The 22,016-nt window shown below is 37.8% G+C and overlaps 1 long non-coding RNA gene across 1 annotated transcript; it reads left to right on the forward strand.

The window, feature by feature from the left end:
* The first annotated feature begins 501 nt into the window (after window positions 1-501).
* Window positions 502-3,824, forward strand: LOC121902161. The gene is made up of 3 exons (XR_006097472.1): window positions 502-1,260; window positions 1,338-1,468; window positions 2,532-3,824. It is a non-coding gene; the product is annotated as an uncharacterized LOC121902161 (long non-coding RNA).
* The last annotated feature ends 18,192 nt before the right edge of the window (window positions 3,825-22,016 follow it).

The following is a 22,016-nucleotide window of genomic DNA, read 5'->3' on the forward strand; positions in this document are numbered from 1 at the left end:
GCAATCATTTTCTTATTCTTGCAGATAATCACGCACTGCCAGGAAAATGTCTTAACAGGTAGACTATATAAAAAGTCCAGTGTGGGTCCTCTTTCTAGTTCCATCTCTTTAGCTAGTCCACTCATAAACCCTGTCCTCCTGGGTCTAGTATTACCAGCGGGCGTAAAGTAAAAATTCCAAAATTAATTCCTCACCATACCACACCATCCTTCTTTCCTCTCCTGGTGCAGGAATGGAGACTACCATGGAAATTATTAATGAACACTTTGATATGATTCTGGAGGCAGATTCAAGAGGCTTAACAAGCTTCTTGGTTTTGGTTTTATTCTGAGATAAAGCTTTAAATTTGGCCAGTTGATATGATTCAGTGTGACTAACTTTGTTTCTACCATGCTAATGTTTCACATGCAGCACAGATGAGGGGGCAAATTCTCCAAGGCTGTCTCCGATCTGTAGGTGGTGCACCATTATGCAGAGAATAATCTAGTTTTTGACTGGACATTGGCACACTGAGTCAATAACCAGTGACAGTTCTAAGGCAGAACATGATAATAACGCTGCATCAGCTACTCTCCAGAGTCACGCCGGCCCAGAGTTTAGATCGACCTAGTGGGTTAAACCTGTGTCAGGGCTCCATCTGTATGGGTCAGCCTGCGTCAGCTGACCCTCCTCTCGACCAGGGTTAGAAGTAGGTGTTGCTACAAAGAATGGAAATAACTTCAGTGATATTGATGTTTGAATGTCATTTAACTGAGTCGCCGGGAGAAAGTGAGGAAGAGAGAAAGAGAGAAATAGAAAGCGTATGTATGGGTGATCAAGAGAGAGGGAGCGCGCATATGGACACACAAGGGAGATGGAACCAAAACTTACCTTTTATCCGGTAATTATTAAATGTAATTCAGTATAATTCTCAGGTTTATCAGTGAAGTGTATGAACCTCACAGCAGACTGGAGCTGTCTCATGAATGGATCCATCACTGGTTGGAATGCGCTTTGAGTAGACCCATGTCACATGCACGACTGCTGTCTGAAAGTTTAGACAAAAATTAGACAGACTTCAGAGCTAAGAGTGATCAGAGAGATAACTACAGTAAAACTAGATTCCCCTTTGAAGCAGTCCGTAGTCAGAATCAGCATTAGCTATATTGGCCCAGTATGTCTACGCATACAAGGGAATCTGACTCAGTTTCTAGTGGTTCTCAGTGTGCCTTCACACAACAATCTTCAGAAATATACACATGGACAACAAGCTTAACAAAGGTAAACATATCACTATTATGTACAAGCAAAAATACGGAAATGCTTCACGAGTTTGCGTGTCACCCACCTTTCACCAGGATTGGCAGGTTTTCCTTAGATTACTGTGCCCATTGGACCATTCTTCTTTCGAGTACTGCTGTGATTGGCTGGTTCAGTCTAGGAGTCCTGTGATTTCAGTCCTCTGTCATTGCCACATGGAAAGCAAACGGTAAGTCCCAATTTTTTATTTTACTTAATCAATTTATCATTAAAACACCAAAGCTGAATGTTAGCCTGATATTAGGCTGTGTGAAAATAATTCACACCATGTAAATTTCCATCCTGGCATCATCTCATTCATCTTGTCTATCAACTTTCTTCTTATTTAGCTTGCTTTTCTAATGGCACATCTGCCTCTAATGACAGCACTGTATTGCCCAGTATTACTGGGAAATTGTGAACAATATAATATAATTATTCCGTCTGTCAAATATCAGTCCTCCAGAAGCATTATTAAAGCTTGTGTGTATTTGTAAGTGCTCCGTTTAAGGAGCTTGTTTATTGCTTAGTCTGGTAAGTTAACTACACACATTGGCCACCGTGCCAGGACATTGATGACACGGTTGGCTCAGGAAACCAATAGTGATTCATTTATTTGTTTATTCATTGTGTAAACACTGCCAATTTCTCAGCAAAAGCTGAACATTGTGAAATAATTGTGCCACCTTTAATTGTCCATTAGTGGAATAGTATTTTTCCAGCTCTCTGTGTGGTTGTCTCCACTCCTGTAATGGAGTTTGGCCATATGAATCATGATAATACTGTAAATAAACAATATTTTCTCCATCTATTAATCGTATCTTTCATTATCATCCATGTGGAGCCAAGAACAATTTGGCTTTTCTTTCATAAATGAAAATGTAATTCAACAGTCCAGTAGAGTTGAAGAGTTTGTGGATGACTTGTTGTAAACTGTGTTATAACGTTACAGTACGATTGATAACGTGTCCATGTCCAGTGAATTGCGTCTTTTAAACTTATGCACAACTAGCCTAATTACAATATAATAAATTAATTGCGAATGTAAGTTGTGTTATACAGCACGATTTATATTCAATGCTTATGCTCATTGCTTATGCTGTGATTGGGACCAGAGGTATTATCATTATCTCATAATCTCTTTTAGATTAATAGCCACATTTTAAATTTGCATTAATAATTTCCAGTACTGGCTAGGGCTGTGTTATGACTGGGCTTATTGTGTCAAACTACTGGCTCTTTTTGATGTACAGATGGACTCCATCCCAAACTTCTGTCTGCAGTCCAGGTCCAGTGTGAGGGCTTCCACTGAGGCGGCTGCATTTGCCTGCCGGCCAAACAGTGCTGCCACAACCATGGATGATGCCAAGGCCCGTGCCATGACTGGTGGGGGAGACTGCAGTGACACCAAACTGGTTCTCAGCCAGTATGAGATGCAGTTTGGCAAGTACAGAGGGCAGTCCTTCCACTGGCTGCTAAGCAACAACGTGGGATATATCGTCATGATCCTGGCAGTACACCAGCAGAAGCATGGGCCCACGGAACCAGCCCCATTATGCTTAATAAGGACTCTCTGTCCCGGTACGCCAAGCTGTTTCCCTGTGCTGTGGCTGCTGTCCAGCAGGGGAGGTATGTGTGTGCGTTTGTGTGTGTGTGTTTTCAGCTTCCTCTTCAGAAGAGGAGGATGACAAAATGCTGATAGCAGCTGCCATAGAAATGGAGCAGTCCTATAACTCTAATTCTTCAGGTGATGACATCAGAATCACTTTTAATGTAATGTTATAAATAATAAATACACAATACAATTTGGGCGGGTGCACATTCAACACATTTTTGTTTCTGCACATTCAACACATTTTTATTTCCTGTGTACCCATCTAACTGTTGTGCCAAATGTCTTTATTGGCTATAACAGGATGCAGTAAGAAAAGCACGTGAGTTAGTGAGTTATTTTTCCTTCCTCTGTGCATTGTATAGAACTCAGCTGACAGGCTTTTAACAAGATCCAAGAGAAGTGAGCATATCATGCTTGTTTTAGCCTCCTTGCACTTGCTCCTAGTATGTTTTAGAATTGATCTTACTGTTGACTTTAAAGGCTCTTCATGGTCTCTCTCCGTGCTATATATCTGACTTCTTCGTCGCATATGAGCCAGCACGTAGCCTGAGATCCTCGGGCAGAGGTCTTTTATCTGTTCCTGGGACGTAGCTGAAAACAAGAGGTGACAGAGCATTTGCAGTCAGAGCCCCGGAGCTATGGAACGAGCTGCCTGAGGAAATCAGGTCAGCAGAATCAGTGACCTCTTTTAAATCTCTTCTTAAAACATATTTTATCAGGGAGCTTTTCCTGATTTTACTTGATTTTTATTGACTGCCCTTTTGCTGGCGACGCCGTTATTGGTTTTATTTGTTTTATTTGCTTACTTTGTTTTAATGATCTGCTTGTGTTGAAGTTGTTGCCTTGTGTAACGTGGGTTTAGAAAATTGCCTATAAATAAAGATTATTATTGTTATTAACCAGTAGGCTTCTGGGGCACCACTGCCATTCTTTTATGTATGTTGATGGGTTGGGAATTACATCACCGTGGACGGTAATTAAATGATGTAATCTGATGCAACTGCAGCACTAATGAGACATATTTTACACCCACATTCACAGGGCCATTTCTAATATGTTGAACACATTAGAACGTCATCATTACTTACTTTACACCTACATCTTTAACTGATCTTACTTCCAGTGTGCCCAGTGACTAGTTTATAAAATAGTCCTGAAGTTGCTAAATGTGTGTAGGAGGGAAAGAAAATTAAGATGAAACCCAGCAAGCTGTGGAGTAATGCAGATGAATCTTTACCAATTAACAGCATCTTGATGCCTTAATGTGGGTGTTAGAAATGTTAATTATGGGGTCCGACAGAGTGTTCTTGTTATGGTATCAGTGAGAGCTGGTTTGGAATTTTGGCTTTTCTTCAAAAAGATGATTTCAGATTGTTATCAAGAAAATCTTAGAACTAAGATGACATGTAGGCTATGTAAGGGTTACGTCTGTGGCTGAAAATTAGCATGGACACGATGAAACTATCAATGTTTTGAAACCTCTATGTGCTCCCCAGCTATCAATCATCGTCCCATTTGTAATCTTCCTCATTTATAATCATCTAATAATTTCTTGTCAGGAGCGACATCCCAGACTATAAATATGTATGGAAGGTTTTTTTTCCAGATGTTGGCTGATAAGACCGGACTGGCAAAGGAGAGATCAAATCCCAAAGCAAAATGACTTTTAGTGATTACCATATCATTGGCCAATCATCATCAATGCACTGATTATTGCAAAGATACACACACATGGGAATTTAGAATTAACTGCTTCCATTTCAAAACATATTGAAATAACAGATCAGTATCAAGGCTTATGACAGACTAGAATCTCATATGATGGTTTGTATCTTATTAACTGTACATCTCATTAATTCATATTTTTTTGTTGTAGCCAAAAAAGTGAAAAAGGTAAGAGAGCATTATTAAGGGCCATTTTTTTATCATATCAATTTGAGGTGAATTCATATACAGTACATAATTACATATTCTGACATGTAAATGAAAAGTAGGAAATTTGTGCTTCATGACTGATCATAATTGAAAATATAGGCCTGTTTTGTTTTTTTTGTGACAAGAAAAGGATAAAAATCAATGCAGCAGCACCACAGATATAGTCTTTTTATTCCACGCCTTCCTCTTCCTTGTCAAAACCTGGCGCCTACGTTACCCACAATGCAACTCAACACGATTCACTTGCCTGTACAGATTCAGGTGTGTTAATGCTAGAAGCGGCTAATGTAGCCCTGAGTTGCTAGCCTGAAACAGACATGATGAAAGTTTTGTGCACTAATCGTTGCTAGTTAGAAATAGAGAAAAGAGATGAAAGAATCAATAACTTAGCAGATCTATGTATTTTAACAATCTGGGTGTCAGAACTCACACTGAAATATGACCATAACGCTATGAATAAAATTATGAACATTTTATGGCAATGGATTTTTAGGGTAAAATTCGCAGCCAAAGAAAAGACTGTAAAGATGATATTACCAGCCTTCTATCGGTTGTGCAGTCTGACAGACATCCTGAAAACTTAACACATTTTCTCTCAACTTCACTGCTTCTGTAGCTGCTACTCTTTGTAGGGCAGCACAGTTTCTAACCCTGGGTGTGATAACTGGACAAGCCTACTTATTTTACTATTTCCATAGACTGTATTGTATGATAGGACTAGAGTATGTTATCTACAGTCAACAGGCAGGATATTCACAGTACCTCCTTGTAGATGCAGGGAGGTAAAGAGGCTGAATGTCTGGGACAAATAGTCAGATTTGCATGATTAAGTCAGGTTTAATGTCAAAAGGCACACAAGAGGAAAATATATGGATACAAAAAATGAAGAGAAGCAGCCTGTTTATCACTGACAATCCCTGAAGCACCTCATAAGCGTAAGAGCACAAGGCTTTGGTAAACAGCTGACATGTCAACAGTGTTTTATTCTTGTGAGCAGAACTCATGTGTAATACATAGACAGGCCTCCCACAATATACTGTAGCTACCATACATTATCTTCACACAATATCCTGTTTGCTCCACCTGCAGCATTCATGCACACACATGTCAATGCAAGTAATCACATGGCATACACACACAAACACACACATGATCCATGGAGACATGTGAACCCTGCCGGAATTGCATAGCTTATATGCAGAATGTAATTTCTTGTTGTACACAACACACTAGCATCTTGTTATTCATAAGATAAACAGGTTATGTATTTAAAGTAGCATTCAATTCGTTTATTATAAATTTCTCTATGCACGCTCAGAAATTATTTAGATCTATAGTGAGGAAGTCGGAAGCGTGACTATTACAAACATGAGTAAAATGAAATGTATAGTAGAGTGTTCATAATGAATAAATAGAGCAGTGTGTAGGTGTTTATGTATATAATATGTATATATAATAATAAAATAATTATGTAACAATAATATAACACCTTGACAATGACCATGAGTTTCTAGTATTGGTGCATTGGAGAAAATGTTTATTTATTTAGCAGTTTTAAAAACCAGATATTGCATTGTATATCATATACTGATATAATACACACACACACACACACACACACATACAGACATATATATATATATATATATATATATATATATAGTTATAGTTATAGTTATATATAGTTATATATAGTTATTATTAGAACTTTTTCCTCTTCTGTGGATGGAGTTTGATCGTAATCACATGACCTACAGTGAGCAAACTGAATCTGCTGAGGAAGCTTGTGGGTTAGAGCTCCAGAAAAAGCTATTAAGTGGACCTTAAGTTAAGAACTTTGATTCTGTTTCATTTCTGTCAAACAGACATGTTCAACAAAAACATAATGGCCATATATTTTGTTGTTAACAATTTTACAGTCACTGTACAGTCTAAACAGCATTACTTTGATGCTTACAATGCTTAAATCCACTTCTGTGAAACTGTATAACCTCAAATCAGTGCATCTGTTTTTGAAAAGTTGACCTGTGTGCCTTCTCAAAATTAGACCTTGAGAGCATATTCTCTTGGATATAGTCAGATGCATGTTTGTATCATGACAGAGCTCATATACTGTGATATGTTCTATTAGTATGTCCTATTTCTTTCTGATCTCACACCCTCTATGACATGCAGCAATCTCCCTGCAGAGACTAAGTTTGTTCAGGAAATTGAGATATTGATATGCATGGAAGATGGAAGGGTTGCATAATTCCCCTAGAGGCATGACTTTATCTAAATGTAAACAGGAAAATCTCCAATGGTTTCTCAGATCTCTCATATATAGGGGATGCTAAGATTGGAGTCAGATGTAAGAGTGCAGGCTAAAACCATGAGGAGAAACAAGTTGATTCCCAGAGCTTCTGCCCTATTTCAGTGTAAACAGCAACTCCCTGATGGCCTCTGTGATCAAAACTCAACATATGGGAGATGATAACAGTGCATATCTGGTGTGTTGTCAGATCTGACGTCAGCATTGGAACAGTCTGGGAGATATTAAGTTGGACAATTACACGGTAATGTTCTTCTCTGTAGCTAAAAAGAGATAAAGGCACTTTTCATTCCCACTGGAGCTACAGGAGTTAAAGACATATGTGCTCTCATCACACAGTAAGTGTTATATAGAAGTGTCTTTCCATTAGAAAGCATAGAGAAGAGCCTTATTTGCATGGGACTACTATTACAGGGCCCTCAAGGAAATAATTAAACTTATCAACCAAATAATTACAAAGCCTTCGCAAAACAGCATCTAATTATCACTCGAATTCTTGTGTTTTGAGGTTAATCTGTAAGTAGAACTTTTTTTCATGTTGCATCAAGAAAAAAAGAAGTGGCTGATGACCTGCCACTGTTTTTTAATTTTAACGGTATATACTGATTCTTAGTGTTATGTCACTACTGTTCTACTGGCTTATGCCAATGATAAAAGGTACAGTTTGTCACTCATGTTCCACTGATAGATACCACTCACCATTGGCATAATTTTCAAGATTCAAGATTCATTAATTTTTATCATTTTACAACACAACGTTGTATAACGAAATGTAGTTTGTAGTCCCTTTATGCTTCTCATAAAAACAGAAATGATATAAATGGATTAATATATAATAAGTTATAAAAATAAAACTATTTGTTAAATTGGAGTGCAGAGGATGAATTGAGGAGTCTCACAGCCTGAGGAAAGAAGCTGCTCTGTAGTCTAGTGGTATGACAGTGGATCCTTCTGTATCTCTTGCCAGATGGCAGCAGGGTGAACAGGCTGTGGTTGAGGTGGGTTTTGTCTTTTAGTATCCCTTGGGCCTCTGTGCAGGCCCCTCACCTCACCGATATCACTTATGCTCAGTAGATGGGTACTGACGATGTTCTGGGCAGTTTTAATCACCTGCTGCAGAGCCTTCCTGCTAAAAACACAACATTCACAAAACTGAAAAGGTAGGGACTGTTTGTGATTGGACAAAACCCAAGTCACTTCAGAGTTTAATCAAGATTGGGTATCAATACTATATGGAAGTAAACTCCCACCATAACTTAAGGTTTTTGCTGAGTAAAACAATGTGCTTTGGTATAAATATGAAACAAACATATTCAACTGGAACCTACAGTTTTTAATTTTTTGAATCCAGGAAAAGTAAAGAATCTCAAATGAGATTTATAAAAATAGAGCAACTCTGAATTTCTCCTGCTTATACCACAGTGCCCCAAATGAGTACAGCTCAATGCTAACATCATTTGTAAGCTAAGCGTAGGCTGTATGGGGGATACAAAGATTAGAGGAAATCAGATATCAAAGTAAGCCCTCGTGAGAGGCTGCTGTGGCTTTCCCACAGGTTTCGTTCCATTCAAACATAAACGATGAATGCATCCACTGGAGCGTGTGTTTGTATTATGAGGAGCTATTGTTGCATTCCAGTGAGTTTCTTTCTCCATCTGAAGAGGAAGAGAAAATCCCTAATGGTTTCCAGAATCAGAATTTAACAAGTCTGACAGTTATGGATCCCCTGATTGTAAAACCACATCATCAAATGGGCAATGTAGCCTTTCCTGACAACCTAAAACTGACAGCCATTTTCTAGTTTCAGCTGCTTGAATGGCTTTATTTGTGGAAGTTACCTGTGGAAGTTGCTTCACCTTTAGTCTCTAAATGATGACTGCTCTGTGAGTTTTCTTGATCAGTGATCTCTATTGTATGGATTCATTTTGGCAACAAAACTACTTTGTTAAGGTTAAGAAAGGCTTGCCTTCCTGGTTAAAAGAAACAAACATTGGCTGTTGGTAGGATATTCCATGCAACTGAGAAATTCACACAACCTCTTGTTAGGCTTTTCAACAATCTGCTCTGGTAAGGAAGACTCTTGTAAAATCAAAATTTGTGTATACACATATATATATATTTTAGAAGTAAGAGAGGAGTGTATTACTCCTCCAGCGTAATACAAATAAAGAAAAGGAATGGTAACATGTTGGTGATGCACAACATCTACTGGAAAGATTATCTCAATAATTTTACTGACGTAGCTACTGATATGTCTACTCTTGTGGTTTGTGTTCACAATTCCAGGGCAGGTTATCTGTGAAATTTCTCTGAATAAAACCAGGTTTTAAATTACTCACAATTTTAAAACTGAAATCTGACGCCAGCCTTTAGTTGAGACAGTTTCTGCCTATTTAAACTTTCAGGTCATTATTGGACAGTAGCTGCTGCATCACTAATGCAGGATAGATGTTTATTTCACAGCAAGGTCTTATACTGTCGGCAATTTAGCTGACATTCCTATCCAGCCTGACTTACAGTGAGGATAAAGGAAGCCATAATACCAGCTGGGAATTCCGGATGGTTTGAGGGTTCTGAGGGTAGAGGCAGGCAATGCACTGGGGGAAAAGTCCTGCCAGGCAGAGGGAAGAAACTAACAGGGTTTTCTACTTTCACACCATGCTTGGTTACCATTTCTGTTGTTTACTTATTGATGTGGATTGATTTTTGCTGTGTTGTCTAGTAGAAGTAATGGAGGCTGAAGAGGAATTTGTACTATTTCAGTATGAGAGGACAGAATAACTTTTCATTTCTGGCAGAGCAAAAAGCATCTTTCCAGGAACTGAGGACAGCTGGCTGACTCTGTCATTGACTGTGTCTGTAGCTTTGGGTAATTCATTTCGTTTTGATTAAATTTGAATTAATTCAAGTAATTAAAATCAGAGTTTAAAATAAAATTCAAGGTCCAGTTTGAACAAAGACACAGTTTTTAGAGTGCACAGACCCTCGTGTCTTTTCAGTAATTGTTTAAAAATTGATATTCCATTCATCATGCTTTTGTTTATAACCAAGCAGCCAGACACAAACAAGCCTCAATAAAGCAAGGGCAAATAGAAAAGAGGCCAATAAGTGACTGTCAAAAAAATCAAGCCCTAAGTCACAAAATATGATACAAGTCTGTACCAAATAGTCCAGCCTGATCAAAATTCTTCAGAAGAAATGTGCATTGAAGAGAGCATTGAGAGATTGCACAAAAAAACAAAAACACAGTCAGAGAGGAGTTTCACCTTTAACAGAATAGGAAATAAGACTGACCTCCATGCTACAGCAATTGCACCTCTAGAAGAGCTCTGATATTTAAAGACTTTTTTTTAACCTCGGAGAGAAAAGGAATCAGTGTGTGCAAACTCTTCTATCCTGGCTGCTTTCCCTGAGCCAAAGCCTAGTGAGACAGATAGTTTTAATTGTCCCAGGAGGGAACTCACATACAAAATGTAGAACAACCAACCCACCACTTCAAAAAGAGTTGTTTGAGGATGGGCTGGGAAAAAGCTAATAGATTTTAAAAAATGACACATGTAGAGAGCAGAAGTGAAACTGGGATTTCTGGATTTGGTTCCAGAAGTAAGAAAACTACTCTCAAAATCTCATTGACATCTGTAATAATACAATTTACTAAAATTCCAGCCTCAGAACATAACCTTACTCAGAAGTATGTTATTGACCATTGGCTTACACCAGTCTAGAAGAAAGTTCATGGCATTTTTCCTTTTCAAGAATTCTGACAACATCAATGTTAAATTGCTATAGAAGTAAATTTCTGTTTCTACATGGTGGATTTGGCATTAGCATAAGATTTAGCCTTAGCTCTGAACTTACTAAAGCTACATTTTAGAGCTTTGTGGATTTTTATGGGTTTTTTCAGGATAGAGAGACCAAAGGAGAAGTTGCTGTCAAGCACAAAATACATTTGTTTGATGGGAAATTACTATTGATGTCATCAGGGCTCTTGAAATGACACAGGAGAACATCATGTAGAGAACATAATGTATCTGTAAAAAGAGTTACAGCAGAATTGTTCGATGGCAACACTGACGTCTTTAAAACCATCTTTTTAAGTTGTGAAGTGGATGAATTCCAAAGGAAATTTAATGATGAAATAATGAATAAATCCCAGTGGTCAAAGCTCTTAATATTGCAGTAAATGCTATTGAATACTATGAGTACTACAACTAAAAGTAATAAATGGGTAATAATTATAGGCACACCCTTGAGGGTTTAGGGGCAATAATGGTGGTGTTAGCCAGAGTCTCCCTACACTGATTACCTAAGTGACCCCCTGAAAATGTTGGAATCTTTTATTCATCATTTAGGAAGGTGTTCAGTGTATGTGTGACAAGTGCTAAGACTGACATAGTAGCCTCTTTCATTTCCCCAAATCTCTTTAGCATTGTCAACGTTCCATTGTTACAATGTCCCATTTGCAGTTTGCTGTTTTTAAAGACAGTTTTAATGCTATACTTGCAACATTACTCACAAATGGTGCCACTTTGTGTTTAACTACTCTGAAGCAACTAGGAGGAACTAATCAGCTAACTTTTTATTTATTATGCTTTCAGTGAAATAAAAAAAACAGTCCAAGAGATGATATAATGGCAAATGGAAGACACACAGCTTTCTGTACTCTTTGACGTACAGCAATCACTGGATATAAAGCACTGCTGCAACTTTATTTACTTGCTCTTGCATTTCTGTATTTCCTTCCATCTGGTGAGATGTACAGTCAAGTGCTTTAGTGTGAAGGCTCTCAAAGCTTTGATCACTATGTAAAATGGAAGAAAATAGCAAGTTGTAATTTCATTACAGTATATTTGTCATAGTTTCACTGGACCTATTGGCCATCATATACATCTAGACATTGTCATTTCTTTCTGACAGATGTTTCAGCTGCAGTGGCCACAGCTGCACTTGTGCCTCAGATGTAATTCCTGAGGCAGCTACAAAAGTGCTTGTGGATGTTAAGACAGATGCTTCAACAGAGTTCTGACATTCTCATGTGTGTGAGCCAGACACTAAATTAGTAGAATTTTTTCTTGAATGGCTAACAGTACGGTTGGTGTGTGTGTATTTTGGTGCTTTTAGAAGATGAAATACAAAATAGAGGAAGTCCAGTTTGAAGGCTGCTTAAACACCAAGACACCACATGGCAATTAACACTCTTCTGAGGCAGGACTGTATGGTTCTGACATGTTAAACAGCAGCAATAATTGTCAAAAATTGACAAAACTAAAGGGTACACAGTGCATATTATTCTTATCTGGTATAGGCACTTGCAGGTATTTCATTGGCCAGTGCACTGCTTTGTCAAAAGATAGTGCATTGCACTATGGGTTGGTGATATGGATAAATTCCTCTATATATGAAATGCTCATGACATAGTCAATTTCTGGGGGGAATTTCTGCTGGGAAACTGTTAAAATAACCAGACAAGTAGTCCTTTTAGTCAAGATGGTGAATTAAATACCTCACAAATCAAAGCCTAAGAAATTGTAGAAAAACTCTACATGGCCATAAAAGCAGTCCAGCTCGTAACATTGCCCACATTTGTCAAATACAACCAGAGATATAAATGTTATAGTTGTCTTGGTATAAACGGTTTGGAAAAACCTTTTGACGGAGGACTAATTTATATCATCACATGGTCCACCTCTACATCGCACTTAAGTAAAAGCAGTCACACATCTCATACTCTTTAAAATTTCTTATATAAAAATTACACATACCATCAGTTTACTTCCTCCCTCCTACAATACTGAAGGTCATTCCCATTTCCTGCCCTCTAGTGGCCTGAGAGATGTACAGCACTCCATGCTTATGAGGACATGACAGCACAATCTCAGGCAAGACTCAAACAAAAAACCTAAAAAAAAGTGAATATTTGATTAATTTTAAAAAACTAAAATGTTTTCACCAAAAATTACAAATGACCCTGTAGTAAAGAAATGATGACCTGTTACTGTCTATTAAGTTAGTTCCATCTAACATTTGATTAATGTACTTTTCAGGAATCCACTTGCGTGTGGGGGATAATAGAGCTGTTTTCTATAAAGTCTTAATACCCTCAGGCTCTTATTGTGGTGTTTTCACAGACAGAAGGACAAACCAACAAAAAAACCTTAGCTTTTACTTTGTCTAGCCACCTGGGTCTGTGTGCCTCATGCTCAATGTACGCTACATGATTCTCCAAATGGAGATGAAGAGTGATGTAATGTTTGTCATTGCTTCTCACTGTGTGCATTAGTATAACGTTCACAGTGTCAGTGGAATATTGCCAAACACACAAAAGAAATAGTGCAGTACTTGAGAGTCCTGCCACTAATGGGATATTTCTTTGGTACACATGTGAAAATCAGAACAAACACTGTCCTGAGTGATTATCAGCCAATTGTGACAATTTATCAGCCTCAAACTAAAGGCGTCAGTGTGTCAGTATAATAGAGGATTGCAGTGATGAGGAGGAAAGAGAGCGCTGCAGCCTCTCAAAGCACAAGCAGTGAAGTTTATAGACACAGTCTTTATTCACACACAAAGATAATGTTTTCCCATGGTTAAAATGTTGCTTTTAAAAAGAAAAAAAGAAAAAAAAGACATACATAATGTACAGAAGTTTCATAATTATTACTCAGTTCAGCAAAAGTGTATAAAATCAGACAAAACCATGCAAAAAACAAACATACACGGTTAGATAATTAGGAATGAACAGACATAAAAAGTATAGAAGAGTACTGAATCCTGATACTCATGTAGAAGATAAGAAGAAAAGTAGGAGATTAACTACCTCTAAGGATAATTATTGGAAGTAGATGTGTCAAATTCACAACAGAGTTTCTTACACAACAGTACTATGTAAACTAGAAAATGCATTCCCTGTGGAAAATGTGTGTGAATGCTGACAACTGAAACAAATCACAAAGCACTCTTGAAAATGCTTCAGACTCTTTCAGCATCCCCCACTGTACAACTTTGCTGATTTGGTTACCACAGGATATTACATTTAAGAGATATGGCAGTTAATGAGCAGTGTCTCACTTACATCCACAAGGTGAGACTATTGGTGCCATGATGCCAAGTTTCATTTTATTAAAGACAACAGAATTGAAGAAATATGTAGCTATAGAATTTAGCATTAAAGAGTTCTGGCCCGTTCATGGCCTTGTCCAGTGCATCAGGCCACACCTGCAAAATTTTGGTAACCAATTACAGACAAACAGTAAGTGATATCAAAAACGAAAATGCACGTTTTGTTCGGGATCATCTAAATATGGTATATACCAAGAGTAGTGGTGAGGATTAAATGAAATGCCAACAGAAGCAAAAAGCTGCATTTACAAAAAAATCCAAAATGGCGGAAAATTTTTCTAGGTGCAAATGGGCATGGCCTATATCAGTCAAATCTGCTTCATCCAAGGAACACACCTTGCAAATATTGTGTTGGTACGCCTCATGGTTCATGAGTTATTAGCCAAATGTAAAATACATAATAACTGACCACATGGCCGACCTATGGGTCCCGTGTTTTAATATGTTAAGCATTTCCTCATTGGACACCTGCCCATGAAGTATGAATACTTGAACACTTTTTTCCTCCCAAAGGAATGTTTGAAATTCCTCTATAAATTTTAATATTTTTAAAAAATATATAAAATAACCAGAATATGCTAGAAAGAAGAAAAATACAAGCATAAATGTCCATAAAGAGCTCAACATTTTGAAATGAAAGTACGCAGAAGTAGCTAGTGATCAAAAAACATAGAAAAGGATAATAAAGATTTGAAGCACAAAAGTGTGATTGCTTGTCAGCATTCACACTAATAAGTGTAACACTTTTTACAAACCTTCAGCTAAAGGATATCACCTATTTTGAAACAATGAGCAAGTATCTCTAATAATTTACAGGAATACTCTTCATGCAAATATACATTTTATAAAATGAATTCACCATATTCACAATTCTTATTGAAGAAGAGAAGATAAAATTTGGTGGAACTAGGGGAGACATAAATAAAGTGTCTTACAACACTGGATTTTTCAAAAAAAAATCCACCATTGAATGATTTATTTTTATCACCCTATTATTGTAGCTAATTGTACAAACCTTTTTTAACTTCTCTGAAATCACAGCACTTGGGACATTAACTGCCCAAAATGTGATCAGTAATTTACATGGTGTTTTATAATTGACACTTCTCAGGACACTAATTCTGGGAATCCCTCCTCTCTCAGCATTTGATTTCAGACCAGAATACCTGGAAAACAGTGCAAATACTCCAAATACAGTTGGCAAACAAATACACATAATAGGAAACAAGTTCATTTTCTTGTTTTGTATTGCAAAGAAATAACACTAACACTACATACATATAGTTATTGCTCCAGAGTGGTGCAGTTTATGTCCTAATAACATGAGATATGACACAGCTATTATGTTAATCGTACAGCAGTGTGCAGTGAGATGCTTCACTGTCTCACTGTAATGACTCCTTCCCCTGTTACAATGATGACTGCTTCCCCTCTCCACTGGTACACCTGTAGTTTAAAGGGACTGCACTAATGACACCTTTAATGGAAAGTTGATGAGCTAATGAGCGATATGATGTGAGCCAATTATCTTGGCCCTTTTCACCCAGTAATGGCATTCCTAATGGTGATTTGATGGGCTAAAGATGTGTAAATGTGTTAATACTACATGTGTTTGATCTATGTCTTTCTTAGACTGTGTCTATAATTTATCTTAAAAGTGGCAGACAAAGCTTGGTATAACAGCATGCAGTGCTTCAAACAGCTGTTTCTGTGTTAATGTGTTGCAAATGTTATTTACTCTTTAAATGCACTTTGCATAATTCTGCAGTTGATAGTTCTGATTGTTCCCACGTAGCAAAACGTGACTCAAGGTTCAAATCAAAGCATTCATACTAATGACATTCATGATGAAATGGCTTTTATAGTGAGCATGAGAAGTTAAAGTTGTCATTATACAACATTATTCATTATCGGACAGCTCTGTGGCCCAGCCAGGGTTTGTAGTCTGTGTCTGGCCTATGTGTGGTTTTGTGTGTGAGGTTCCCTTGGTCATGATAGGCACATGTAGCCCCCTTCATACATGCACCACTTTACGTTAATCTAATGTTGGTCTCATATCTGAGTAAGCACCCTAGTCACATTTATGTAAGTCACAACAACAATTTTACCAAGTCTGACCTGTAACATTTCGATATCACTTTCAATACAGCACAAACACAAACTGAATGCTGTCAGATTAACATAAAGCCTGCAAAGAGTGATAAATGTGCATCTTGTTCCACTTCCTAAGATCACTGTAATTAATTTAATTTCTCTATCATCATCTCTTTTGCTCAGAAAAAATAAAATCTCCAATTTGAAGTTGTTAAGGAGATTCTTCTGACATCGGATCGGTCTACAAAAATGATTATCACTTTGCAGTGCGACCAGGGTAAAACCTTGTACGACTAATCTGAGCAACACTGTCTCCCTGTATGTCACATTTTCATTCATGCCAACTGCAAGGATAAATAAATGCATATACCATACATACAGCATGTGAGCCAATAGGAATAAACAAGAGTCCCAACTTATGTAATAATTCAATATCTAATGAAATAAATGATGAAACTGGTGAAAAAATGTATGTATGATCTCAAATCTGCTGCTGTCCACATGTTGTCAACTTAACTATATTTGTAATAATCAGTCAAGACCCACAGTTTTACTATGAGCCTCACAATTTCACTGTTGGTATACACAGCTACAGCGGGCAACAAGGCATTTTTTTTCCTGTATAAACATGGGTTCAACTTTGAAACTATTTCAGTTCATTTCGATAACAGATTGTTCTATGCTCTATGCTAAGCTAAGCTAACCATCTCCTGGCTCCAGTGTTATATTGAACAAACAGACATGAGAATGGCATCAATCTTCTCATCTAACTCTGGGCACCAAAATAGATAAGCATGTTTCCCAAAATGTCGAACTATTCCTTTAAGATCAGCTGTCTCTCAATCCTTCTCTGGCTCTTCCACTACCACGGCTTGAGGCTGAAGCCAATGTGGAAGTACCTTAGATTAGTATTATGTTTGTCATGACTCATATCACATCAGGTCAAGGCAACAACCAGATCCTAAAGTTTTTTATTTCAGCCATGGACTACACAGTAATTAAGAGAACTGTATTTCTTGCTTCAGTCTGCACTTAAGTGTGATAAACAAAAGTATTGTGTTTGTAGTAAATTTAGGCCTTCAGTACATCCTTGACTCACAGCCCAACTGATTTTAATTAGGAACATTTGCTTAGGAAAAGTCAAGGTGCATATCACTAGGATTCAGTTTAACAAAGCTATCAATTTGTGTGCTGACAATAGCAGCTTTGGAACTTGTGGAAGGACACAGATAACATGTGTTTTTGTTTTTATGTTTTTCCCCTGTGATGATGACTGGCTTATTAGCTAGGAGAGATAAAGAGCTGTTACAACTTGTCGGGTTGCATCTCATTTACTGAAGATTAACCAAAGGGATTCTACAACAGTCACTTTGTAGTGTTAACTTCAGTTGTCAAAATAAAGCTATTTATAATTCACTTGACTCTTGGATATGCACGGTTACCTCACATCGCAGGTGAACAGATGACATGAAAGTGCTGTTTGGAAATGTCATCAGATAAGTTGCCATAACAGCCTGTCATATAAAAAAGCACCTTTGTTAATAGAACACACATTATCTGTTCATCAAATCCAAAATATCTGGGTTGTAAAAACAACCTACCAGTTGTTTCTTCTCACAGACAGAGGTGTTGAAGCAGGCTGCAAAGTTGGAGCACGCTGTGATGGTCTGTGCGCTGGAGAGATAATTAACTTTCCAGTACTGTGTGTTGTGATTCTTAACCGTGTTTCTGCACCTGTATTGCTCCCGTGGTTCCACCTGACCATTAAGTCAACCGCAAGGTAGCAGCAGCTGCCCTATGAGACTTCTAACCCTGTTCACCAACAGCACACACAGCCACACCCATCAACCACAAAGACATTGACCAGTGTGTTCAGGGTAGAGGACAGCACTGGGAGGCTTTAAGTACAATAGTGGGGCTTTAACTCCTTAGGGCAAGTCTATTTTATAACACTACAGAGGTGCGTACCATTATAAAGACTACACAACAAAAGATACAGTCACAGACTCCCTCTCACTCCTGGAATGAGGTCTGATGCCTTCATACCTAGTCAGTGTGAAGGTCACATGTTTCATGTGACAAACAGAATTCATTCCATTCATCAATTCATTCTACGACTTGAACATGAATACAACATCAAAGCAAGACTATGCAACTATGGCCATGAGTGATAACTGTAGAATAATGCTAAATGCTAAAACATGTGTGTCTGCACACAAGTAGAAAAGAGTCATTTAAAACTTCCCAGAACATGGAAGTAAGAGCCACAAAACAGCTTAATTCGTCGTATCAAGCCTCCGGCAGAATAATTGTAAAATCAATGACATTTTCAACAATGACTAGGGTGAAAAACTCATACTGCAGCAGACTCATTAATGAACACTTACAGCAGTGTCTCCACCTGCCCATCACACCTTTTTATGTCCAAATTTAAGGACTTGGCTTCACAATAAAGGTGTCATATCTCCCATTAATAGAAATGCTGCTCATGTACAGAATTCTTGAGTTTTTGTACTGAAATATCATCCTTTAATGCAGCCTTACTGGAACTTTAATGTGGTGGAAATTTGGTAGGTGAACTTAAGCCTTGTATTTGAGTACCCCTGGCATAGCCTGAAAGGTGAGGCTATAAACCTGAGGGATATCTTATAGCCCCTACTTTTATTTCATAGACATGGCCAACGTTTGAGGTAAATGCCATTTCCCATTACACTGGGTGCTTCCATGTTTTGTGGCTTGCATCCACTGCACATGAACATTATATTAGTCTGCACAAATGAGTGTCCCATCACCTGCAACCACAAGCTCATACATGTGCACCCACACACTAAACATAAACCATGTTGGTTAAGTGTGCATGCAGGTATGGCACTGAGCAGAGGATCCACTGATTCTTAGGCAGCACTCATATCTACAGCCACATGTGTCACCTTGGTGCAGTGACCTGACGCGTCTGGGACGAGCTTTTCTTATTACTGAGGCGAGACGCACAGCAAGGGGAGAGAGCTGAGGCACTCCTTTACCCCCAGCAGTGGCCTTGATAAGGTCTTCACATGCACTGATGGGATCCCTGTTGAATAGGAATAAAATATCTTTCCTGGAGTCCACCACAATAACTAGAATCTCAGTTTCACTTTCTGTGAACCTGCTCATGTAATTTCTGTTAATTCTTGATATTTTCTTTCCAAAAAGAATTCAAACAGGGCTAGTTGTATTCTAATAATATTGATTATTGCTGATTTAGCAACTATTTATGGCTAACTGTTATAGGTATAAATAGTAATGGTAATAATACAACAGTCTTAGAATTCAGCATACAACATGTTTAAAGCACATCTTTTCCTTTTCTCCAGGAGAGAAAGTGAAGCCAAATAAAACTTTGTGTTTCTGAGTTAAGTTCTGTCAAACAAGCAGAAGTTAGGAACACTTAGGAACACAAATCAGCACTTGTATATAGCAGTTCATCAAATTAAAAGGCCATTAATCAGACTTGAACATGAAAACATTAATATACTACTAGTGTTTCTTCCATAAAATAATGCAAATTGTTTGGTTTACAGCTATGTTAGCAGCACTGCAAGGCTGTACCAAGGCACAGAAGTGCTTTTAGCTAAATGCTAACGTTAACATGCTAGCCATGTTCATAATCTTAGTTTAGCTTGTTAACATACTTATGCTATCATTTGCTATTTAGCACTAAAAACAAATTACAGCTGAGGCTGTAATTTGTCATTTTTGTCAGGTATTTAATACTAAACCAAAGTATTGGGAAAATTGACATTTTGATCTAGTTAAGGAATCACTCAAGTTGGGAGTGTTCAGACCAACATCAGCTCTACATGAAAAAACACAGCCCTCCAATTCATTTGAATGGGGGCAGTGCGTTTACACAGCGGGGATGCCACTGCAGATGGCTCAGAAAGAAAACACAGCGGTTTTCACCGTCCAGCAAAAAGTTGAACCAGGCTTAACTTTTGCCGCAACACAACCCAACGTCATCCGGCAAGACCCTATGTTGTCCAGTCACATACATGCAAGCACACATTCCTGGTGGATTATTTTGTAACGTGAATGCCATATTCAGCTGTTTACCTTGCAATCATCGTGACAAAAGATAAAACTTTTGCTGCTTTTATAACTTCCCAGAATTGTAACATCATGTCTCAAGGACAAATCAACAAACCGCTTGTGATTTGGACCAATTGTCACATGTTGTTCATGTTGTGCTAACTTATGTCATCGCAGTGCGCAGCGCGCATTCAGCAAGGATTCAGACGTATTCAGGTGGAAGATGGACAAATGTCACCTGCCAACAGAAATGATGCCATAGACCGAGCAAAACAATTCCCAAATGTTCCCAAATGAGGTTTGATTCAGTTAGTGAGAAGAATACAAGTTTCTGTTGTTCAGACAGCAAAGATGGACATAATCTACCTCAAACATAAACATGGCACTTTGGAAATGAAACTATAATTTTATGTAAATGGATTTATTTTAAAGGCATTATTGACTGATTCTATTTGATGTTAATGTTGAGGTGAATGTGTATTTACTTAAGGCTTAATGGAGCTCAAACACAGTATTTTCTTTTTTATGTAACTTTGAGTCCATGGTTCTCATGTTCAGAAAATACATAAGCACTGAAATATAGTTGTTTTTGTGATATGCAGTCGGCTTTTTATGAATGATGAAGTGATTACATATGACTCTTCATTGGTAGCAGTGTAAAAACACATTATTTTTTAGAATAATAGAAAATCAGTAGTAAATTGTAGTGCACTATTCCTTCCAAGTATTATTAATTGAAAGTTGGTATCATTGGACCTTGTTTCCTTTGGTTGTCTTAAGCTAATCATTGTACTTGTACATTTTCACCTTTAAAGTCATTCAGGGTCTTTGTCCTTGTTATTTGTAGCTAGCTCTTGAGACACTCACTGTCTACACTCACAAGAATAGTTTATATATTTCTTTGGAAGAAAAGATAAAACTGCCATTAGCAGAGTGGCTTTCAAGGATCCCATTCCATACGTCTCAGTAAGTAGATGTTTTGCTTGCCCCTGATCCTTTGCTGCAGCCTTTTTCTAATCAGTTTCATCATGCATACTTTGTCAGTCAAAAAGGTAATGTCCCTATTGTGTGTGGAATCAACAGTTCTCATCGTACGTGCAGTATGTTTACTGAAGAGCACCTCCTGACCGCGCATTCAGGTCAGCAGCTTCTCTCATCATTTCTGTTGTACATTAAATCTGAGTATCCCGTCTGTATATCAGACTTAACTGCTGTTCCCAATCACACACCTTTGTGAAGCCGGTTTCTCTTTCACTAAGACAAGATTTTGGAAGGATAGATGTAGAAAGCATCTTGGATTTTTCTAGACTGTGACAATTTTTTTTAGAATATTTCCAAAATTCCTTATGAAGTGATAAGTTTTTTTGTTTTTTTTTAAGTATTAGACAGTGATAGCCTGATTAAGTCTTTAATGTCTATCTTGTGGTTGCCCTATGTCATTCTCCCTCCCTTCTTGTAGCTGTCCATGGTTCAGACTAGCTTTTTGACTGATGTGTCACCTTCAAAACTTTGATTTGGCCATGGAATAAGCTTACCTTTGAACTTTAATTAAATGCTGTATTTCAGCTATGTGTGTGTAAGCTATCATTTTAATGC

This window comes from Thunnus maccoyii, chromosome 8, assembly GCF_910596095.1.
Source record: "Thunnus maccoyii chromosome 8, fThuMac1.1, whole genome shotgun sequence".
Lineage (NCBI taxonomy): Eukaryota > Metazoa > Chordata > Actinopteri > Scombriformes > Scombridae > Thunnus > Thunnus maccoyii.